Here is a 20,557-nt window from a genome sequence, read left to right on the forward strand (position 1 = left end):
CTGCTGGGTGCACCTCAGCCCTGGGTACAGGGACTTGGAGAGGGCCCAGTGCCAATTCAGTACCTGAGTACAATTTGGATAGAGAGAACAGCTAGGCTGTGGGTCTGATTAGCAGGCCCACAGCCAGGGAAAGTCGTAAACCAGTGCAGCAAAAAGCAAAAATCTGGGTGATCATAGGATTGCAGACCCTACTCTCCTACAGCCGGCAGTACTGTGACTGCATTTATGACTCATTTTTTTGCCTGTTATGTTCGTTTAAATGATCTTGGCTCATCCATGTGGTTAGGGGAGTTGTTGTTCAGTATGAAATTTGAGCTTCAGATTTGTTTGTGTATGAAGATCTTGCATTCCAGGCTTGGAGTTGTGGTGTGCTGGCAGTTGAAACCTACAGGTAATCTTACAATTTTTGATACTTGTGTACATTATACAGTGCAGTTGAGCGCAGCATGCCATGGCAACACTTGGTTTTGTATCTCCTTGTTGCAAATTCACTCAGATGACACCCAAAGTCGATTGTCTTAATAGTACGCTTCAAAATCCTCATAAAAAGCTACCTAACTTTTAAAATGATAAATCTAAACCAAATCGTTTTATCTCCAGCTTCCTCTTGTGACCTGTATGGAGAGTGCGGCATTTGGACATATGTAAATTGTGTGGTTTATTTATTTATGTGGAGGGGTCGATGGGAATAAAATTATACCGGAATTTTGGAGGAGTGTGATACTGTTGAAGTATTCATATCGGTTCTTTGATCTTGGAGAATTGTTACTTCTATGCCAATAGCAGAATGCGTTATGTATGCTCATATATTTGGATTCCATTTTCTATGTACTTGGTTAAACAATCTCAAGATGATGGTTCTGAGAACATCAAGGGCCGACTAACCTGCACAACGCCTGAAACGGGGCATGATCACTAGGTCCATGTTTTTTTTTCAAGCATGACTCTCCTGCGCCCATTCTAACTTTCATTTCATAGGTTCTCCTTCCCCCTCACACGCATGAACAGTCTGTGAACTCGGTACATTACTTTCTTTCATCGTCTTTAAAATGGGCTAACAGTTTACACCAATGGCCCGCGCAGACCTACCAAGGACCTTTACAGTAAAGCCAGCATATTGGTACGTCCCTGGTAGCACCGTGGGCCCGTCTAGCCCCAATTAACCTCTTCTTTATTGGTTTCCAATAGGTTTACTGCTTTCAAGTCGCGCCATACCACCTCGCCTTTCCATACAATAACTGATAATTGTTTTATACAACTTTGTGATTTTTATACATTTGTTACCGCATAATTTGGCCTCTTTTTTTTATTTTTATTTTTTATACCCAACGCTGCCGCATACTATAGCCCAAGCTCTCTCTCTCTCTCTCTCTCTGTCTCTCTCTCTCTCTCTCTCGTGCTCTCTCTCTCTCTCTCTCTCTCTCTCTCTCTTCCCCACCTTTTCTCTCTCTCTCTCTCTCTCGCCTCCCCTCTCTCTCCCTCTCTCTCTCTCTCTCTTCCCCACCTTTTCTCTCTCTCTCTCTCTCTCTCTTCTCCCCTGTCTCTCTCTCTCTCTCCTCCCGTGTCTCTCTCTCTCTCTCTCTCTCCCTCTCTCTCCTCCCCTCCCTTCCCTCTCTCCCCTCTCTCTCTCTCGCTCTCTCTCTCCTCCCCTCCCTTCCCTCTCTCTCTCTCTCTCCTCCCCTCCCCCCAGCCCGGAATACAGTACCACTGTGATCACAAAATTCTTAAGCACCCTGCAACACTGGGGATTTACAGGAATCCAAACACCAGCGTAAAGTACTTGAACAACAATGACGTCTGTCTTATAAATGTCACAAAAAAATGTTAATATTTCACTTCTGTTCTTGGATTTTCGTGAAAATACAACACATATTGCATTACAAATGCTATAGGTGTCACATTTGGGAAAGTTAAAACTATTGGCATTGTAAATGACAAAGCTATTACTTTAGCTATTACTATAGCTATTATCACAACCAACACATAAATAAAAAAAATGTAATTCACAATACCAATGGCTCAAACTTTCCTAATGCGAGACCTATTGCATTGCAAATGCTTGTTAAAAAAATGGAGACAATTGTTGCTGACCTCCACAAATCTGAGATGGGGCCCGTCACAGTCGGTACTCATTATCACATTTGTTAAAAGTGGGGCCTCATACATTGATATTAGATTTAAAAATATCAGTGGGAGCACCATCTAGATTTGGGGCTTTCCCAAGAGCACATTTTTCAATGGCAGAAACCACTTAGCAGATTTCTATCAGTTTGGGAAGCCCCTGTAAGTTTTGTTTACTCCTGTGCAAACAATTTGCTAAGTCAGGAGATTGCATCATCTTGTTAATAATGGGGCACGCGCATATCTGTCAGAATCACAGATTCGACCTTTGGGACATCTTGGTCTGAGAAGAAACGGTGATTAACTATTTCCCAGAAGAGGTTTATTGTCCCTCCCCCTGGCCTCCACGAGAGGTCCTCCCATGCTTGTGCCTTTAACATCTTGTATTGATCGGGAATGGATTTTAAGGGCAGCCTTCAGCTGTTTATGATCGGAAGTGCATGCTGCATTAAACCATCTATGTAGCAGAGTCTCTTGCGATAACCCTGTTTGAAGTTGTTATCTGAGATAGACCTGCAAATATTTTTAAACCCAGCTTGTATGGTGTTACAATATGCTTCCTCAGTTAAACAAGTTAACAAGAAATCCATGTCCTTAGTAACGATCTTTCAGTTAAAAGCCATTGGATAACCTTAGCCCATTTTATTCTGAGGCCTTTACTTTTAGAGTAGTCTGACAGGATTTGTTGCCAAAGCCCTTTTTGATGTGACAGTTCAGTGATATGACAGGATTGTGATCACCTATCCACTTTGTGGTCCCTTTAAAACCAGAAAGAAAAGGTGAAAGTTTAGCTGATATCAGAATAAAATCAATCGTGCTCCCTGTAGTACTTACCACAAATGTAGGGATGCTACTTGACTCCCGGTGCACTAAATCACTAGTCAAAATTAATTCATACTTCAGTATAAGAGTGTTTTAGTGCCTCCTGGTACACTGTGTGCTTAAAATGTCATGTTTTCATTGTTTTAGGTTCATAAAGACACAAACATGCTTAATACTAAGATGACATGAAGAAATGTTAGAACCCCCTTCCCAAATTTAAACAAACGTATGTTTCCCTTTCAAATAACTGTCAAACTGATTTATCATATCACTCACACAGTGACTAAAAATATTTTAATAAAACGTTATCAATAAAATATCAGGCTCCATGGAGAAAGATGAGAGTTGCCAAAAACAGGGGGGAAGACCACACCATCAAGGCTTGAAGAGCAGCAATTTGGACAGCTATAAAAGTAACAAGGTCGCCTTTCGCCCTTCCTGCTGGTGACGGAAGGGCTGGCTGGACAAAAGCATAATACCCATCAATATGAAATGCCTCTGTCATCCATGTTTCTTGGCAACAAATATTTTCTGAGGCATTTACAAGGCCATTCCTCTCTGGGTTTGTGATCTTAGCATGTGCACCCGCAATGTTCAAGAAAATAAGACTTATACCCTTCAATGAAATCAAAGATTCTGGATAAACGGATAACTCCAATGCTGCCTCTATTTGATGGTCTCCTAGAATCTGTCAACCGCAATCATTATCAATTTCTAACCCAAATTTGCTCAATTGGCTTGACCTGGAGATGCAGTCTATCATATCCAGTCTTTTCATTAACTCGGATCGATTACTCCCAGGGATATTGAACTGATATTGCGTATTAAGATGGAATCTTGAATCCTTCTGATTGTATATATAGAGGGTGGCAGAGGTTTATAAAATATTCTAAGGGGATATGCCTGAATGCCTTCTTGTTTTTTGGACAAATAATTTAGGTGCCATAAGATATAATTACAAGCTCCAGATAGCTGAAATTAATCACGACACAGTCACCTTTCGAGGTCTTTCTAGATTAGCCAATCCATACAGCTCCACGAGTGAAAAGAATCTCATTATTCAAATCGCCAAAATGTCCGGCTTTAGAATGTGTGCAATGAGCAGTCTTTAGTTTTAAGGCCTCCTCCTCTTCACCTGCCCCGTTTGGAGGTAAAGGGACATTCCCAAATAGAATCACATAGAAGGTGGACGCAGGAGGCAACATAGAATCACATAGGGGGTGGACTCTGGAGGTAACTGTAGGGTCTCTGTTCAAATACGGTAAGTATAGTTTTGATTTACTGGGCCATTTTTATTGGGAAATGCTGTAGGAAAGTGCCCCTTTTTGCATGGTTGCCCCCCACTTTTTGCCTAATGTTGATGTACTTTGGCTGAGTGCGCCCTGGGTCCTGCCAACAAGGTACTCGTGGCCTGTGTTCTTCCCGTAAACTGTACTGTTGCAAAACCTAATTCGCAACTTTCTGGCCACATGTAAGTCCCTTGTGAAAGGTACCACATCTACCAAAGGCACTGTGACCATGGAAGACCTCTAGGAGCTGCAGCACTTATTGCGCCACCCTTAGAGGCCCTGTACCTTTACACACACACTGCCATTGTAGGCCGTGTGTTTTTGTTAACGAACAAAGTGAAGTGTCGACATGGCACACAATCCCTATGTCCCATGACTACAACCCACTGCCCTGGCATAGGTAAGCCACCCCTCTAGCTGGGTGCGGTATACCAGTGGTGAGTGTACAGGTGCATGAGCCCTATACCCCTACAGTGTCTATGTCAATTCCTAGACATTATAAGTGCAGTATTGCCATGAAGAGTATATGGTCTGAAAGTTTGTCATTACGAACTCCAGAGCACCATAATGGCTCTACTGAAAACTGGGATGTTTGGTATCAAACTTCTCAGCCTATTAAACCCACACTGATGCCAGTGTGAGATTTAATGAAAAATGCACTCAGAGGGCACCTTAGAGATGCCCCCTGAAAAACGACCTAATTCTAGTGTCCTGGCTAAGTGCCTGCTCGCTAGCTGCCACCACCAGACATGTTTCTGGACCCCTAGGTCAGGAGACTGCCAGTATTGGGGTCCTGAAACAAAGCACATCCTGGGATAAGGTGCCAAGCCTCCTCCCCCATGATGGGCTGGGTTCACGTCGCATTTTTGAGCCTACCCCTGCCATTTGCTGCTCCCAGTAACTGGCCTCCACTGGTTCTGACCACTACTTTGGACGGGAGAATCGGTGGGAAAACCAAGTTAGGAGGAGAGGTGTGCCCACCTTTGCCAACCCCACCCCTCAGGTGGGGGAGGTGAGGTGAGGCACAACTCTCAGTCCCCGCCATCTTGAAGATGGGAGCACCCAGCTTATGCCCCCTCCCACTGTAGGATGGCAGAATAGGGGGTGATCCCACCTCAAAGAAGTGACCCATTGGTCCTGACCTGTACCTACCTGTAGCGCCCCAAAATTAAGTATTTAGGGGTAACCCTGAACCTTGCCTCCGCATGCAAGAAGAAACAAGAAGAAGAAAGACTGAAGAGCCATGCTGAGGAGGACACCAACCGGCCTGTCCCGACCTTGACCGACCACAGCGAAATCCCAGTGTGTCCTGCAGCCAGCAGCCCCCAAGAACCCGGAGGACCTGCCCTGCCTTCCCAAACCAGACTTTGTCTCCTGTGAGCACTGGATTTGCTCACCCACAGACTCTGGGTCCAGCCGGATCTATCAGTCTGCACCACTCTGCACCTGACGCCCACAGCCCGAGCTCGTGTGCTCCAAGAACCAGAGGGGGTCTCCCTGGCGATCCTGTCCAGAGACCCAGCAACCCCTGACCTGCCTTGAGTCTCCAGACAATGCCTGCAGCTTCAATTCGGAGGGTCCCCCCTGACCAGGAGCTGGTAAGAAAACCGGACGCCAAATGAAACGCCTGCACCCAACGCCCCACAGCCTTGGGTGAGCCAACCGACGGTGTCCAGGCAACACCCAGCATCCCAACTTACCTCTCCAAGTGATGGTCGCCTCCAGAAGATCTTCGTCTTCAAGCCTGCAGTGCATTTGCAAACCAGAGAATACCTATTGAAAGTAACAGGGCACCCGGCGCCAAACCAGCACCCTGCACCTGGCCGCCCTAGCGCCTCTGTGGGTGCACCTTGGGTGCTAAACCAGATCCCCCTTTGCTCTGATCTTAAGTCCAGGAGTTTTGCTCCCTCAACCGGATGTATGACAATACAACGGGGGCCATTTCAACGCAGCCTGTTAGATCGCGGTTCTCACAACGCAAGTCGTTACATCGACTTGTGCTGGAGGGGCACTGGACTTAGGAATAATGTGAATTACTATTCCAACTCCAGTCTACATACAGTAGGGAAGGTGTTGGCAACAGTAATTTACACTATTCCTTAGTCTACAGCGCCCTCCAGTGCAAGCCGATGTAACGCCTTGCATAGTGAAAACCACAATGTAATAGTACCGCATTGAAATGGATGCGTGGTAAACGATGTCTCCCCCTCAATCTTGTGCACAGCTCGTAAGCAGCCACTAACCGGAGGCCCCCTTTCCTCCATTTTATAACATCGGGCCCCAGCACTCTGCACCCAGCCGCCCTAGTGCCGCTGAGGGTGCTTTGAGAGTGGATCCTCGACCTTGGGGGAAACCTGGTTCTAACGCCAGAATTCATACTCCAAAACCTAAGTACGCACCAATAACACTGTTTTCTCCCATAGGATTGCATTGACTGTTTTTCTGTGAAAAAGCCTCCAAGTATGGAGTTGGTTTGTATGAAAACCCTAAGAAACTGCCTATGTGTAAAAACTGAATACTTACCTTTTGTCTAGGAAATGTCCCAGTTTGATATCTAGGCATATCACACTGATTAGCAAAAGTAAATTAAAAAGTAATCCAACAAGTAACGTGTTCAGTAATCTACAAAGTAACTGGAAAGTAATTTTGACTGTTGACTTACCTGTAAATCAATCAACTGTATTTTATCCAGCATTCAACTGTAATCCACTGCATACATCTTGCAAAGTATTATTATACTTACCTGTACCAGGTCTGGCTTGGTTCTATAAAATAAAATATAACAAAAGAATGTTTTTATACAAACAAATTGGTCTGAGTTCAGTCTTTGAGTGTGTGACTTCATTTGTTGCCTGGTGTGTACAATTAATGCTTAACACTACCCTCTGATAAAGCCTTACTGCTCACTTCTTTTTGAATTGCCAAATTTTCCCAAATGACTAAAAGTTTTGTCAGGACCTTGGTTAAGTCCCTTTAAAATTTTAGAAAAATAAAAGCTCGGTGTAGTTATGGGTAAGAGGGTTAGAAACTGTTTTGTAGACTGTCTCTTAACAAGAACCTAGATATTAGTTAAAATATCACCAATGACAGAGAGAATCTGATTGAGGAGCTCGACCTCATCCCTCATCTCCACTTCGAATTTAGGGAGTTAAGGTCTCTATGTAAACCTAAAACCATTACCATGGGGTCCCATCCCTCCAAACAAAAGCTCCAGGAGATATAGGCAGGGTATGCTAAGGACCATCTATCTGAGCCAGATGAAGACCTCCCAGATGGGAAAGAGGAAGGAGGGGATGAGGATACTTTCGAACCCCCCTTTCTTCCTAGGGAGAACAGGGCACCAATGCCCCTAGCTCCAAGAATACAAATCACAGTGCCTAGACCTCACACAGGTGGGTCAGGTGCTTCTGAGTCCAACGAGGACAGCCTCGATGAGGAGACCAACCTCTTAGTGAGGTTGACCAATAGATTAGATCTAGAGACTAGACATCTGGCTCTAAAAAAAGGGGCTGAGATGGGCTTGGCTCCCATCAGTGGTGGCAGCAACATTTCAAATAGGGACAGAGAGCTATCTTATGATCCCAAACTCCCCAAAGGGATTGTCCCCAAATTTGAGGAAGGTGGTGGCATCACGAAATGGTTCCCAGCATTTGAGAGAGCTTGTGACATGAGGAAAGTGAGGAAGTCACACTGATGGGGAACTCCTTTGGGAACTGTTCACTGGTAACTTAAGGGGCAGACTCCTGACCCTTAGTCAGGTGCTGGGGCTTATGACCTCGTGAAGAAACACTCTAATGGAGGGCTTTGGACTCACAACTGAGGAATATAGAATTAGATTCAGGGACGCTCATAAAACCCAGAGCCAGTCTTGAGTTGACTTTGTCGAGTACTCAATTAAGACACTAATGTGCATGATTTCAATGGACTTTACAATCTCTTTATGAAGGAACATAATGTGAGCAATTGCACTAGTGAAAAGTTACATCAACATTTGGTAGACCTAGGTCTAATTTCTCCCCAAGAATTGGGAAATAAGGCAGACCACTGGGTCAAGACTAGGGTCACAAAAACAACTACTTGGTAGACCTAGGTCCCAGCAGGGCTCCCAAAAGGGCGATCCATGTGAACTGCCTAAAACTTTTCCATGACACGGCTGACATAACCATGCTGATAGTTACTGATGAGGATCAGGAGACATAGAGTGACCCTTTCCTTGACCTCCTCTCTTTCAGCCCCAAAGATGGGTCAGTGGAGGGAGTTATCTATTCAGATACCCTTACAAGACCCTCCAGGATCTCGCGATTTGCAAACAAATCTCAAAATCTGCAGTTTTGTAAAACTGCAGCGATTTTTACAAAACTGCCTGCGAAATCCAACCCCTTTTATTGGCCCTGTGGATAGGCGGGTCCTCAGGGTCCTCACAGCAGGCAGGCGAGGTGGTGTGTTTATTTACACTGCTCACCTGCCCTGCTGCTTTTCATTTCCTGCGCTGAGGATCATCGGGCCTACCTAGGTAGGAACTCCTGTGCTGCTGCCTTGTGCCTTGTGTGCTGGGTCTTATGACCATGTGAAGAACACTCTGATGGAGGGATTTGGACTCACAATTGAGAAATATAGAATTAGATTCAGGGAGGCTCATAAAACCCAGAACCAGTCTTGAGTTGACTTTGTTGACTACTCAATTAAGACACTAATGTGCATGATTTCAATGGACTTTACAATCTCTTTATGAAGGAACATCATGTGAGTAATTGCACTAGTGAAAACTTACATCAACATTTGGTAGACCTAGGTCTAATTTCTCCCCAAGAATTGGCAAAAGAAGGCAGACCCCTGGGTCAAGACTAGGGTCACAAAAACAGCCACTGGAGTGACCTAAAGAAAGGGGTTACAAAACCTCCCCAGCGCAAAGAGGGTGAGAACCCCAAAGACAAAAAGCCAGAGTCTTCTAAAGTGCCTCAAAAACCTGCTCAGGGGGGTGTGTCCCACAATTCTTCCCAGTCCAATGGTAGGTACAAAGGGAAGCACTTTGATGCCCTGAATACCTGGTGTTTCAACTGTAAGCAGTTGGGACACTTAACTGGAGATGCTACTTGTCCTAGCAAGAAGCCCCCTATTCTTTCTACAGTTACTACTGGTGCAGCAAATCTCCAGATTGGATCAACAGTGTGCCCAGAGCAAATCAAGGTTCACACTGAAGCAGTTCTAGTCATTGAGGGTTAAGTTGAGTTTGCCACTTTAGCTGTGTGGCCTCCCAACTTCAACAAGAATTTACAATACCCCTGCATGGGAAACATCCTTAACAACGCGGTCAGTACACCGCAATGCTGTTGCATCCCGGTCGTTACAACGACCGCGATGTAACCACTCTATGCCATTACAATGCAAGTTTTTACATCGACTTGCACTAGATGGCATGCTAACATTACAAATAGTGTAGTTTACTATTCCAACACCTTTCCTACTGTTAAGTGGACTGGAGTTGGAATAGTAAATTACACTTTTCTAATGTTAGCAGGCCATCTAGCGCAAGTCGTAACGACCGTGATGTAACGCCATGCGTTGTATTAACTCGCGTTGTACCGTCATACATCGCCCCTGGATAAATGGAACTAGAATAGGGATACAGGTGACTGTGTCACCATGGTGAGAGACTCACTGGTTTCTCCAGATCAATACCTGATTGAAAATTGTATCCAGTGACCAACACTGACAGTGTTACTACTAACCATGCCAGGGGTATGGTAACAATAGACTGGTTGGGGGGGGGCAGGAGGGGGAGGGTTACTGGCCTGAAACGGGTAGCACGTGAACTTCAACTTAATCAGACACATCCAAGTCTGAGCACACAAGTGGATCAAGCAGTAGAGGATTATACTGACTGGCTGAACAATGCCTTCACGGTGACGGTGCCAACTAGTAAAAAACTCGGGGAATCGGAACCAACCTTCTGCCCCCTCGTTTACGGAAGCGTTGCGTCTAGAAAAACAAAAATGTTGCAGATTGGAAAGGCGCTGGAGAATAAACTATGAAACAGAGGAAAAAGAGAGCTACAAGCACGCTCAAGCTAACTATAAAAATGTGCTGAATACAAAGACCTTCCTCACCAAACAAATAGAATCATCCAAAAACTCTAAAAACAGTTGTTTCAGGTGGTGAAGAAGCTTACTACCCTTCCCAATAGCTCAGGATCAGTGAGCAGCCAATCTCTATGTGACGACATTGCCTGTGTTTTTAGGAATAAAGTTAATGATATATATAATATTGTCACTGCTACCTCTAACACGGTAATTAAAGAACTTTCCATTATGGAGACCCAAAAAATAAAAATGAGTTGTCAACCTTTTCACAAGTGTCTAGTGGGCTGGTGAAAAAGCTTGTTCAAGACACTAAATCTAGATCACCTTCTGATCCATGTCCCCTGCAGTTCTCAAGGACATAGCAGGGGAGGTAAGCCCTATTTTGACCAATATTTTTAATATGTTTTTGACAGGGACATTTCCTACTACCTGGAAAGATGCAATTATCCTCCCTTTGTTAAAAAAAGCTCTTGTGTATAACCCCATTACTAGCAACTATCGCCCTATCGCTAGGCTCCCTTTTCCTGCTAAAGTTGTAGAGAAAATAATGAACAACCAACTTACCCAGTTTATTTAAGATAATGAGTTACTTGATCCCAGCCAATTTGGATTCCGTGCAGGGTACAGTACCGAGACAGCCCTTATCAAGTCCACCGAGGAGATCAGAGCAGTGATGGATAAGGGTGGCTCCGCTGTTTTGATTCTCCTCGATCTATCAGCGGCCTTTGACACTGTGCACCATGGTACCTTGCTTATGCGTCTTGAACACATAGGGATCAAGGACCAGGCCCTTGCTTTACTATCATCTTTTCTGATGAACAGGAAACAGACAGTGTCCCTTGACCATCATCAGGCTACTCCCTATGTATTGCCATGTGGGGTTCCTCAGGGCTCGTCGCTCAGTCCCTCGCTGTTCAATGTTTATGTCTCTGACATTGCTATATTAATACAGCAGTTCGGTTTTAATTTAACATCTTATGCCGACAATACGCAGATTGTTGTTGCAGCATATAAAAAAACGTCTCCAGCACTGCAGTTTCAGCATTGTATGAGGGAAATTAGTCTTTGGATGGGAAGACATTGTTTAAAACTTAACTCGGATAAAACCGAAGTTATAACCTTCGGTAATCTCCAACCAAATTGGGATAGACTGTGGTGGCCAACTGAATTAGCACAGACCCCTGAACCAGTAAAAAAGGCCCAAAACCTTGGAGTGCTGATAGATAACAATCTCAACTATGCACAACAAACTAATGCAACAGTCTCAGCCTCTTTCTACTTATTGAAGAAACTCAAGAAGGTCTTGCCATACATTCCCGATGACCTTAGGAAACAATTGTGACTACCTTGATGTTGTCCAAGTTAGACTACTGTAACAGTTTATACATTGGTTTACAGAAGCAACACCTAAGGAAACTTCAGATGGTGCAGAATGCTGCGGCAAGGCTCTTATTGAATATACCAAGGCATCAATCTGTCAAAGAAGAGATCCGGAAGCTGCGGCGCAACGCGTCAAATTCATGGTACTCTGTCTCCCCTATAAAACTCTGAATGGGAGAGGACAGGTACCTTTGAAACAGCTCTTTTCGTGGTATCACCCATTCAGACAACTAAGGTCCACAAATGCCAAACTTATGTCAATCCCTAGAATTCGAACTGTGAGTTGGGGAGTTCGGAGCAACACCTATTGTGCTGCTAAATTATGGAATACACTTCCCGCTGTCATAAGAGATGCTAATTCTCTCCTCTCCTTTAGTAAAAAGCTAAAAACGTGGCTGTTTTCAAGATAATTTCCCCCTTCTATGTCTAAAGGTCTTACTCTATTTCAGCGCCAAGACACCCCAGGGTATTTGTGCGCTTTAAAAGTCTTTTTAACATAACATAACAAAGCTTCCATCTACCTGTCTGCTTGGAAATGACCTGGAAACCTAAGCATGGGCCTAGGTAGAATTGAAAACCCATGCAGCAATGCTGGACAACCCTGAGATTGTGTGTGTCAAGACTACAGCACAGAACCGAAAGCAGGGTGAAAAAGAAGTGTTGGAGCCTGAAAGAGTGGTCCAACCTTCCAAGAGGAAAGGTAAGAAGACTGGGAAACCAGACGTCCCAAAAAGTAAAAGGGTTTGTTATCTCCTGTGTTGCCTGTCAAGCCAATGGCAAAACAGGTGGACACCCAAAGGCCCTCTTAATTCCCCTACCAGTGATTGGGGTTCCCTTTGAAAGGGTAGTTGTGGACATACTGGGTCCACGTGAACCTCCCACAGCATCAGGAAACCCATTCATGCTGGTGGTAGTGGATCATGCCACCAGGTATCCTAAAGCAATTCCCCTTAGGACTACTACATCTCCTGCAGTAGCCAAGGCCCTCATTGGTGTCTTCACCAGGGTAGGGTTTCCCAAGGGGCTGGTTTCAGAAAGAGGGTCAAACGTTATGTATGCATACCTCAAACATATGTGACAAGAGTGTGGAGTGCAGTACAAGTTTACTACACCTAATCACCCACAAACCAATGTCTTGTTGAAATGTTCAACAAGACATTGACCGGCATGATCATGGTGCTGCCTGAAAAACTCAAAAGGAGATGGGATGTCCTCTTGCCATGATTGCTTTTCATCTACAGAGAGGTGCCTCAGAAGGGAGTAGGGGTTTCCCCCTTCCAACCTCTGTTTGGCCATCCTGTTGGGGGACCACTCTGTCTTGTTAAAGAGGGTGGGAGAAGCCTCTCAAAGAACCCAAACAGGATATTGTGGACTATGTACTAGGCCTAAGGTCCGGAATGGCAGAGTACCTGGAAAAAGCTTCCAAAAATCTTGAGTCCAACCAGGAGCTCCAGAAGCACTGGTATTACCGAAAAGCTACACTGGTGGATTAACCAGGGCAAAAGGTGTGGGTTTTGGAGCCTGTGGCATCAAGGGTCTTCCAGGACAAACTGAGTGGCCCTTACCCCATCTTAGAAAATTAAGGTAACCTACTTGGTAGACCTAGGTCCAAGCAGGGCTCCCAAAAGGGTGATCCATGTGAACCGTGTGAGAAGTTGTCCTGATATATGATGCTCAGTAGTTCTAGTGATCACCTTGTATCAGTCCAAACAACCCTTATGGTGATTGGTTGTAAGTCAACCTTATAGACCAGCTATCCTAATGGTAGCATGGACAAAGCAGTCTTAGGCTAAACTCTTTTGGCATGTGAAGCCAGCTGTTTTACCACAATATAACCCCTTGAATATCAGATGAAAGGACACCACACAGGTTGTTATGAAAATAAACAGTCTATTTATTAATAACGACACCTCTGAACTCTTTATGAGGTCAGAGGGCTAAGCACATGACAATCTCTTAAGAAAAATACGACAAGTTGCACGAAATTACAATGGTGCCCTAGGGGCACGACAAACCATATACTAAGTAAGTGGAATGTGAAAGTTGATGGAAGAAATGGAGCTGTCCAGAGGCTGTAGGATCGTTGGGACCACGCTACACTAACTCTAGGTAAATAATAGGAGGCCCACGGAACGCGTGTGCAGGGTGTGAACTCACACGCGAGATGCGTAACAACGTCTATGGACAGTACAGTTCAAGTTAAAGGTGAGTACGGACAATCCTGACTAGTTAGGACTAAAACGACTGTGGAACTGGACACTAGGACAGTTAAACTACCCTTGAGCACCAAAATGCTCTCGCTACCTCACCCACGGGCTGCGGGTGCATAGGTGTCAAAGTGTGTCGGGTTCTCGCGTTGAAGTCTATGGAGCCTGGAAGAAAAGATGCTGCAGGCGACCAGGAGGAAGATGTCCGGTGCGATCTAAGGGTGGATCGGTGAAGAAGAGGACCTGAAAGCAGAGGGGACAGTGTTCAAAGTCACTAGCCAGTGACCGGTGTGGAACCAGGAAGGAACCAGGTGCTGTCGTCGCGATCAGGTGAAGAGTGGACGCTTGACTCTGCAGCCACGTGGACCAGGAGGTGTCTTCGACGACCAGGATGGAGGCACAAGCTGTCCCACGCAGGCTCTCGCTGTCGGTGGTGTCGGATCCGGAATTGGAGTCAACAGGCCTTGGCAAAGGCAACCCACGCGGTGAGTGGAAAAGACGTCTGGTGCGGACTAGGAGAGTCCGGGGTGCCCCTCTTTTGGAAGGGAGCAAGGGCCAGTCTGGAGCAACCAGACCAGCAGTGAAGATTCAAAGGTTCGTCGTCTAGGAGGCCACTAGCCAGCCGGCAAGTGACAGACAACGCGTCGAGCAGCAAACAAGCAGAAGGGCCCCACGCAGATCTCGTGGAAGCTGGAGGGCTGATCTTCGGTGCAGGGGCTGCTCGGGGCTAGGGCTTCTCAATCCCCAAAGCACTTGGTCGAGTTTACCTCGGGAGTCGTGCTGGAAGCGAAGTGCAGGTTCTTTCAAGATGGCTGGTCCCACGTGTCTCGTCGCACCCACGGGTCTCAGCTTTGCTGCAGATGTGAGTTGAGGTCGGAGAGGTCTGGGAATCCGGGTCTTGTCGGGCTCTGAAGTCTGGATCCTCGAGGGAAGACGACAAAGTGAAGCCGCTGGATGCTAGATGGTGCCTGCAGTTGCAGGGTGGACACTCCTTGTCCACAAGGGAGATTCTTCAGTTTTCTGTGGAGCAGAACGTCGAAGTCCAGAGTTTCTTCTTGTAGAATTGTTCAGGATAATCTAATTTGGAATGGGACGAGCTCCTACCTTTATTCTCCTAAAGGGGGCTACACTACTGACTAGGTCCCTCCCCTGGGTGGGACCAGGAAGGGGGGTGGCTACACCCCCTATCCTTTGTCCGGTTTCCCGCCAGAGCTGGGGCAGGGATGCCCCAGCAACTGGTTTGAGCCGGTGTATGCACAGGACACCTTGTGTGCCCCAGGCTTGTCTCATTCCTTTCAGACCTGTCCTACCCAATACACAAAATCCTGTCTGGGGTGGTGCTAGCACCTCCCAAGGCAGGAAACCCTTTGTCCAAGCCTCCCTCGCTGGAAGGACTCCCAGCTGCAGGAGGTCAGACTTGTGTCTGTGGGGGCAGCATCCATTTTGTGATGCTGAGGCTCGAGTTAACTTTAACCGGGGTTCACAGTTACATACATGTCGTTTCCCTCTAGAAGGGTGGAATGCTACCCCCGTCGCCAGAATTGGCGAGGGGGTAGTATTCCAATTCGTATGACACCTTACTCGACATGTTTTGATAATGTTATACCAGAGTTAGCATTCAACCGCGAGGTTGATAATGCACTTAAGAGTATATGGTATAGCGTTATCATGGAACAGCTATTAGGACTTGGTTCCGCAAGCTGCAGACGGGCTCAGATCATGCCAGAGCACCATCTCACATAATTCCAAGCACTCTGCCTTCAGGATTGATAAGGCCTGCCATAGGAGTGACTGATAGGAATATATGTGTCCATTTTAGGGTTAGATATAGGTATACTATATCTATAGCAAAGGGTGATTACACCACCTTGCCCCAGCTGTCATGCAGCCAGTTGTGTCAGGGTTAGATGGCCAGCCAGGGGTGACATAATACATGCTTCAACCCCTGGTAGGCCCTGGGTACACCTATGCCCTGGGTACCTAAGGTACACTGTACAGGGACTGATAAGGTGGCCCAGTACCAATTGGTAAATGCACCTAAAGTACATGGTTGTCAATTTAGAGAGAGAACAGCTAGGCTATGGGTCTGATTAGCAGGCCCACAGCCAGGGAAAGTCGTAAACCAGTGAAGCTAAAAGCAAAAATCTGGGGTGACCATAGGATTGCAGACCCCACTCTCCTACAAACCGCCTAAAACTTTTCCATGACAGTGCTGGCATAACCATGCTGATTGTTACTGATGAGGATCAGGAGACAGAGACTGAACCTCTCCTTGACCTCCTCTCTTTCAGCCCCAAAGATTGGTCAGTGGAGGGAGTTGTCTATTCAGACACCCTAACAAGACCCTCCAGGATTTCGCGATTTGCCAAAAAATTGCAAAATCTGCAGTTTTGTAAAATTGCAGCGATTTTTACAAAACTGCCTGCGAAATCCGACCCCTTTTATTGGCCTTGTGGATAGAAGGAGGGTCCTCAGCGTCCTCACAGCAGGCAGGCGAGGTGGGGGGTTTATTTACACTGCTTACCATCCCTGCTGCTTATCATTTCCTGCGCCGAGGATCGACGGGCCTACCCAGGTAGGAACTCCTGTGCTGCTGCCTTGTTGCTGTGGGCCCGCCGCACAAGGGGCACGTGACGAGCATACTTTTAAAAAAAAAAGTGCTTGTTGGGCCCGCCGCACACGGGTCACTCGGCGGGCCCTGGGGGGCTTATATATTTTTTTAATTGGTTGTTGAGTCCGCCGCTTTCCCAGTGTGCAGCGGGCCCGGGGTGTTGTTATGTTTGGGCGGGCTGCACATGGGGCACCCGGCAGGCCCTGGGAGGCATACCTTTTTTTTTAAAGTACATGTTGGGCATTGCTTTTTTGAGGACCGCTGCACACTGGGCACGCAGTTAATTTAGAGTCTCGGAGGGACGAATCTGGTGGTTCAAGAGCCGTTGGCCCGTCTGGCAACTAATATGGGCTTGCTGCTGCACAGCATTGGTAAGTTTTTGGGCCCGCCGCATGCAGTGTTTTTGGACCCGTTGGGCACGCGAGCCCAGGGGGCATATGGGGAGAACAGTGGTTTTTAAAGAGGCGTAGTGGGATAAGTGGCAGTGTTATGGGACAGGTGACATGGGAAGGGCTAGCCGAGTCTGCTCTAACTCTTGTTTCTTCTTTTGTACAGTCTCGGAGGAACAAAGCTGCTGGTTCAAGAGCCATTGGGCCGTCTGGCAACTAATATATGCTTGTTGCAGTACAGCACAGGTAAGTTTTAGTTTCTGTACACTTCTGGGGAGATGAATGCTACATATGCTAAAGTGCAGAACCTTGAGGTCGCCACCAATATTTGAAAAGTCCTACTTGCGATGGGTGGGAGGGCTGTGCATTGTTTTGCGATTGGATTCTCCAGTATTAGGGGTGTCTTTCATAGATTCACATGCTTGAATATTCCCCGTCGTCGAAGTGGGAGTCCCACGGGACATAAAATAGCAGTAACATATGCATGTATACATGAAAACATCATAAATAAAATATACATACATATAATGTAATAAAATGTAAATTTTAAAAGTACCATAGAATATTATAAGCCCATTGAACAGCCTATGGGAGAACTCACTTTAGTAGCATATTAGTGTCATTATGTGTTGGTTCACATTCCAGCCAATCATGCTGTAGCCTCCTCTAGAACCTTCTCCTCAGAAGCCCAAGTCCTCAGGTTTTCTACCGCACGTCGTGTGAAGGGAGTCTCCCTGAGCTCTGCTCAGTTTTTTCTTCAACTCTAGCTGTTTTTTCTTCAGAAAATGTCTTCAAATAGGAAATCTTTATTTAAAGCCTGCCCTTCTTGTTGTAAACTGCGCCTTTTCCATGAGGATCCACACAGTAAATGCATTTACTGTCTCTACCCAGACCACGAGGTGAAAAACTGTAAGTACTGTCGCACTTTTCCTCCCAAGACTCTGAGGGATAGAGAGGCCCGTCTCCTTCTGTGGCTACAGAAGTTGAAGACTTCAGAGTCTGTGGTTTCTGAGGTAGAAAGTTTGTCATCTGGCGTTTGAAAATCCTCTCAGAAGCGTGGGTCTGAGACTGAGGTTCCATCTCCTTTTCTGAAGAAAAGTAGACTGTTGGAGTCCTCCAGGGTTGTCTCCCCACAGGATTCGCTTCAGGGCAAGTCTACGGGACCTGGTTCTCTGACGTCTGCGCCCAAAGCCTTGCCTTCCACTTTTAAATCTGGCATTGGCTCGTCGACGGGCTCGTCGACGCGTCCGTCGACGTCTTCAGCGACGACGAAGTCGGTGACTGTAGCCTCTACGTCGACGACGACATGTACTATGTCAACCAGTGCTACGTCGACGACGATCACCTCGTCGACGATAGCCCATTACTTCTATTGTGAAGATCTCGTCGACCAGTGTCAAATCAAAACCGTCGACGAAGAAGTCATCGTCGACGCTTCCCTCGTCGACGCGAACCCCGTCGACGAAGATCAAGTCATCATCTAAAAGCAGCTCGTCGACGGGCCCATCATCGTCTACGGCTGTCTCGTCGACGGCGCCTCCGTCGACGACCATCACATCATTGTCGGCGACTTCGTCGACGACTGTCATTCCGTCGACGTCTACATCATCGTCGACGAGTAAGTCTCCATTCTCGTCGACGGCTCCGTCGGCGGAAAAGAAATCTTCGTCGACGAAGAAAAAGCCTTCAATTTCAGCGGCGGTTACATCTATGGCGACGACACAGACGCCTCAGGTTGATTCTAAGACTGCTGCATTTACGTCAACGGGCTCCTTGACGTCTCATCAACCTTTGGCCACAGCTACCACTTTTACAGTGGTTACTGCTTCTTCTTTGAAGACAGTACCTCTCATTCAACTGAGTCCAGTGAGAAGTGGAACTCATCTTCCAGACCAATTGTTTCAGTCTGGTGAGGAAGAATCCGGAAACGATTCAGAGGTGGAACAACTATTCGGCCAGGCATCTAGTCCATCTGATTTGCACATGAAGTGCCAGGAGTATAGTGATGAGGGTGACGAAGTGGATAACGTCGAAGATGGGAACTAATTATTTCCTGTTGATGAATCAGAACCAGTTACTTCTGAGCCGGTTACGCAAATACCATTATCTTTGGTCATGAATCTGCAGCACATGCTAGATGACTATAACCGCAGGTTCTCTCCATCTACACCTGCCTCTCCAGCACCACAACTTCCTCCACAGCCTCAACCTCAACTTCCTCAAGCACCTGCACCTGTTGCACTAGTGTCACCGGGGGGTACTCGTCCTGACACCGACAACGAGGATCCTGATCCTCGCAACACTGATGACAACGACAATGACGTCGATATGGATGAGTGGGACAATTACAGGGCTCAAACACCTTCCACTCCGCCCACCTCACCTCTAGCATCGCCTCCAGTGGATATTGCAAATTTCCATAATTTGATGGTCCGTGCTGCAAAGCGTTTTCATCTGCTTCTTGTATGATTTTAAGGACCTATCACGAAGGCAATCCCACACAATACCAATCATTGACTATATTTGGCAGGCGGGCCTTAAGTTAATGGAACATCCAAATTCGGTACCTGCAGTTTTGCCCAGATTGGACAAAAAATATAAGGCTCCGGCGTCTTCCCCGGCCTGTTTGGTGTCACAACCGAAAGCAGATTCGGTTATAACTCAGGCAGCACAGAAAAGATCCCGCAATCCTGCTACACCACTCACGTCTCCTCCTGATCAGGAAGGCCGTAAGTTGGACTCCATAGGCAAAGAATGTACAACCATGGCGGCTACTACTGTGAGGGCGGCTAATACCTTGGCTATTTTGGGCCGTTACGACCGCCAGATGTGGTCCGAAATTGCCGCACTGATTCCTCAAATACCTGATGTCATCCGTGCAGAAGCGCAGGCCATTATTCAGGAGGGAGAGATAATTTAATCCGAAATTATTGATTGCGCGCTCGACATTTCCTCCACGGGTTTTCGTCAATTGGCTGGGGCTGCATTCTTGAGGCGTCAAGGCTGGTTGAAGTCTACCACCTTCCGTCCAGAGGTACAGGCAAAAGTCCTGGACTTGCCGTACGACGGGGATTCGTTGATTGGCAAACATGTAGATGATGCCCTTGAGGCGATAAAAAAGGACACCGACACTGCAACGTCCTTAGCTACCCTCCAGTATAAGAAACGGCCCTTTCGGGGGGCACGAGGTAGAGGCGGAGGTTCCTCTACTTTTCGAGGATCAGGTCAATATCGTTCATACAACACCTACAACGATAACCGGCAGAGGGGTTCCTACCAATCCCAGAATCGTCAGTCCACCGCCAGACCATACCAACGAAAAACAACAGATAGAGGTGGCTCAAACAATAAGAAGCAGTGACAGTCTCAGTTCCTTTCTTCCGCCGACTGTAAATCTTGGAGGTCGCATCTCAAAGTACTTTTGCAAATGGTCCGAAATCACCTCCGACCAATGGGTCCTGGACGTTATCTCCAAAGGACATACCCTGGAGTTTGCAAAATTCCCTCCCACACGTCCACCTTCGGGGCCATCCTCTCCCCATCTCAAAGAACTTTTGGCCCAGGTGAAATTGATGATCAAAAAAGGAGCCATCGAAGTAGTGCCGCAAGGTCAACGCGGCAAGGGGTTTTATTCCCGATTTTTCTTAGTCAAGAAAAA

General features: G+C 46.6%; 1 protein-coding gene across 15 annotated transcripts in view; it reads left to right on the top strand.

The window, feature by feature from the left end:
• The window catches only part of LOC144782416 (renalase-like), a 916,893-nt gene that overhangs the window by 18,563 nt on the left and 877,773 nt on the right, over window positions 1–20,557 (top strand). For 2 of the 15 annotated variants that reach the window (XM_078661764.1, XM_078661751.1), the window contains exon 2: window positions 17,066–17,145. The exons of the other annotated variants lie outside the window; for them this stretch is intronic. The gene's annotated coding sequence lies outside the window, so the exon portion shown is untranslated. The remainder of the gene's footprint in view (window positions 1–17,065; window positions 17,146–20,557) is intronic. 15 annotated transcript variants of the gene reach the window in all.

The sequence above is a fragment of the Lissotriton helveticus genome, chromosome 9, assembly GCF_964261635.1.
Source record: "Lissotriton helveticus chromosome 9, aLisHel1.1, whole genome shotgun sequence".
NCBI lineage: Eukaryota > Metazoa > Chordata > Amphibia > Caudata > Salamandridae > Lissotriton > Lissotriton helveticus.